Here is a 4,666-nt window from a genome sequence, read left to right on the forward strand (position 1 = left end):
CCACCAAGTGGACAATTGCTTCAGTTCGTTTGTGGCAGCAATGCTACCAGATATACTTGATACAAGATTAAATGTTACGTCAACATTATTATCTCCAAATTGCCCCCCCCCCCCCCCCCCCCCACACACACACGTAATAAATTATTATTCCAATTTAGCTGTTGATCTGGTTTTAACTTAACAACTCTTTCTCTCATTTCTGATTGGAGGGCGGACGACCACGTGTTCTTAGAACCTACAAATGTGTTACATTGTAACAGTCAAACGTGATCATTCCTGGCGTTGATCAACTCCCCCTCCAAGTCACCATTTATTGAAAGCATTCTATTTTTTATGGAAAACAAAAAGCATACAGAGCTCATTGTGACGTAAACATATTCGAATTTGACGTGTCGGAGAACGGCCACTTCGTCCCGAAACCATTGTGGGTATCGCTTCTCGGCCTTTTGGCTAAGATCAAGTGTAGTATCTGTTCTTATCAGTTTAATATCTGATACGTCCCCTATCTGGGGACCATATATTAAATTGATTTTTGGAATAGGGAGATGGAATAGGGGCTTGCTCCGTCCACTCCACGCATCGACCTGGTATTGCAGTACCTCCAGGAACGGTGCACCCCCTTTCATTGTAAAGAGAAATCACACGGAGTTGCATCGTTGATCTATATTGTATCTTAACATTGAGTAACTTCATTTCAATGTCAGTGATGGCTAAGATAGTGCTGGTCAAATCGGTCACCGTTTTATTGACTACGAAAAACTGTTGGGAATGGGGTTCGTTCATCTTATAATCAAAGATTTTTCGTCACGTGCACGGGATACTTACTTGCAAACTTTCCTCAACATTGCATGATCAAAAATATACACACAGAGCTAAGTAATAAAGTAGTTAAAACATTAATATACACACAGAGCTAAGTAATAAAGTAGATCGCTTCTCTGGGTTAGGTGGTATTATTATATCTATAAATATACACACAGAGCTAAGTAATAAAGTAGATCGCTTCTCTGGGTTAGGTGGTATTATTGTATCTATAAATATACACACAGAGCTAAGTAATAAAGTAGATCGCTTCTCGGCCTTTTGGCTCAGATCAAGTGTAGTCTTTGACAGTGCTGCAGTTGATCGGAGAAGCGATCGCAGGCCGGAGGGCGCCCGGGAAATTGGGCCATTTATTTTTTTGTTGAAAATCATTATTGTTGTTTTGTTTTTCCTTGTCCTGGGTTAGGTGGTAGTTTATGCTGGTAACAGGTATGACCTACCAGCTTCAGTCCATACCGCACCAGGAGTAGAAACTCCCCAAATACAGGTGTACCAAGCCTGTAGCATCATACCCAAGAAGACTCGAGGCTGTCATCGCTGCCAAAGGTGCTTCAACAAAGTACTGAGTAAATGGTCAGAATACTTCCAATGCATTCAAGACAACTGGGAACTCAGAAAAAAATATATATAATTTTCAATGGTCAACCAACTTGGAATTCCCAAGTTGGAAACTCCGGCATCTTTCCAAAGCTTTAACTTTTTGGACCTGAAGATCACTGACATTGATCCGTTGGACCTGAAGACCACTGACATTGATCCGTTGGACCTGAAGATCACTGACATTGATCCGTTGGACCTGAAGACCACTGACATTGATCCGTTGGACCTGAAGATCACTGACATTGATCCGTTGGACCTGAAGATCACTGACATTGATCCGTTGGACCTGAAGATCACAGACATTGATCCGTTGGACCTGAAGATCACTGACATTGATCCGTTGGACCTGAAGATCACAGACATTGATCCGTTGGACCTGAAGATCACAGACATTGATCCGTTTTTGTTTGTTTGTTCCCAGTTGTCTTAAAAGCAGAATCATTCTCTTTGATGAGGCACGTTTTCACACACATATATATATATATATACACACACACATACATATATATATACACACACATATACATATATATATACACACACATATATATATTACACACATATATATATATATATATACACACACACATACATATATATATACACACACATATATATATTACACACATATATATATATATATACACACATACATACATATATATATATATATATATATACACACACACATACATACATATATATATATATATACACACACACATACATACATACATATATATATATATATATACACACACACATACATACACATATATATATATATATATATACACACACATACATATATACACACACATACATATATACACACACATACATATATATATATATATATATATACACACATACATATATATATATATATACACACACACACACACACACACAATAACAAGGCAATTTATTAGGTACACCATCCCGCTCACGAAAATGGTTTGCTCCGTCAGACAGTGAGTCATGTGGCCATGGCTTGCTATATAAAGCAGGCAGACAGGCATCAAGGCATTCAGTTACTGTTTGAATGAACATTAGAATGGGCAAACAACTCATAGGTTCTTGTCACGGATGGGCTACTGCAGCAGACGACCACACGGGGTTCCTATCAGATAAAAACAACAAGAAGAGGCTCCAGTGGGCACGTGATCATCAACACTGGACAACTAAGGAGTGGAAAAGCATTGTCTGCTCCAACGAATCCTGGTTCCTGTTGCGTCATGCTGATGACAGGGTTCGGCGTAAGCGGCATGAGTCCATGGCCCCCATCCTGTCTGGTGTCAACGGAACAGGCTGGTGGTGTAATGGTGTGGGGAATGTTTTCCTGGCACACGTTAGGTCCCTTGATACCAATTCAGCAAACATTTCCATGCCACAAACAATTCAGGCTGTTCTGGAGGCAAAGGGGGGGTCCGTTCGGGTGCACCTAGTACACAGAGTATACAAAAGAAAGAACCTGCTCTTTCCATGACAAACTGACCAGGTGAATGAGGAGTTCCTATAGGCCGATACACTGACTGGACAGAACATTAGGAACACCTGCTCTTTCCATGACAGACTGACCAGGTCAATGAGGAGTTCCTATAGTCCGATACACTGACTGGACAGAACATTAGGAACACCTGCTCTTTCCATGACAAACTGACCAGGTCAATGAGGAGTTCCTATAGGCCGATACACTGACTGGACAGAACATTAGGAACACCTGCTCTTTCCATGACAAACTGACCAGGTCAATGAGGAGTTCCTATAGGCCGATACACTGACTGGACAGAACATTAGGAACACCTGCTCTTTCCATGACAGACTGACCAGGTCAATGAGGAGTTCCTATAGGCCGATACACTGACTGGACAGAACATTAGGAACACCTGCTCTTTCCATGACAAACTGACCAGGTGAATCCAGGAGAAAGCTGCGATCCCTTAAATCCACTTCAGTGTAGATCAGAGCTGCCCAACCCTCTTCCTAGAGATCGACTGTTCTGTTGGTTTTCATTCCAAGTAGATCTCCAGGAAGAGGGTTGTACTGAAACCCACAGGACAGTAGATCTCCAGGGAGAGGGTTGTACTGAAAACCCACAGGACAGTAGATCTCCAGGAAGAGAGTTGGACTGAAAACCCACAGGACAGTAGATCTCCAGGAAGAGAGTTGGACTGAAAACCCACAGGACAGTAGATCTCCAGGAAGAGAGTTGGACTGAAAACCCACAGGACAGTAGATCTCCAGGAAGAGGGTTGGACTGAAAACCCACAGGACGGTAGCTCTCCAGGAAGAGGGTTGTACTGAAAACCCACAGGACAGTAGATCTCCAGGAAGAGAGTTGGACTGAAAACCCACAGGACGGTAGATCTCCAGGAAGAGAGTTGGACTGAAAACCCACAGGACGGTAGCTCAAATGGACTGTTTGTGTGCCCCATTCAGTGGATGAACGGGGTATGGTAGTAGGTGCAAAAGGCGCACCGGTTTGTGTGAGAGTGTGTGTGTATGAGAGAGAGTGTGTGGGGTGGGGGTTGGGTAGGTGTGTGGGTATTTAGTCTAAGTAATTCTGTGAGCAGCTCTGGAGGTTTTGTGGTTCGGGGGGGTAATAACAGGACGACTCCAGACATGAGTGATTCAGAGAGAACAGTAGTTCCAACCAATTGTTTCCTGTTTTGTTTGTGTGAACCAGCCAACCTGGACTGTTTTGCAGAATGCCGACCCCTTTCATTTCATACTCTGGATTAGTCACAGAGTTGCCAGACTGGGTCACCGAGTTGCCAGACTGGGTCACCGAGTTGCCAGACTGGGTCACCGAGTTGCCAGACTGGGTCACCGAGTTGCCAGACTGGGTCACCGAGTTGCCAGACTGGGTCACCGAGTTGCCAGACTGGGTCACCGAGTTGCCAGACTGGGTCACCGAGTTGCCAGACTGGGTCACCGAGTTGCCAGACTGGGTCACCGAGTTGCCAGACTGGGTCACCGAGTTGCCAGACTGGGTCACCGAGTTGCCAGACTGGGTCACCGAGTTGCCAGACTGGGTCACCGAGTTGCCAGACTGGGTCACCGAGTTGCCAGACTGGGTCACCGAGTTGCCAGACTGGGTCACCGAGTTGCCAGACTGGGTCACCGAGTTGCCAGACTGGGTCACCGAGTTGCCAGATTTGTGATCTCTTACCAAAGGCGTTGAGGGGGAAAAAAACCCTGGAGATTAAGAGCTCTAAAATAATTCAGATCGGACAACGTA

At 44.1% G+C, this 4,666-nt stretch overlaps 1 non-coding gene across 1 annotated transcript; it reads left to right on the top strand.

The window, feature by feature from the left end:
• The first annotated feature begins 430 nt into the window (after positions 1-430).
• Positions 431-621, top strand: LOC118947915. The gene has a single exon (XR_005042056.1). It is a non-coding gene; the product is annotated as a U2 spliceosomal RNA (small nuclear RNA).
• Positions 622-4,666: the final 4,045 nt, after the last annotated feature.

The sequence above is a fragment of the Oncorhynchus mykiss genome, unplaced genomic scaffold (assembly GCF_013265735.2).
Source record: "Oncorhynchus mykiss isolate Arlee unplaced genomic scaffold, USDA_OmykA_1.1 un_scaffold_218, whole genome shotgun sequence".
Taxonomy (NCBI): domain Eukaryota; kingdom Metazoa; phylum Chordata; class Actinopteri; order Salmoniformes; family Salmonidae; genus Oncorhynchus; species Oncorhynchus mykiss.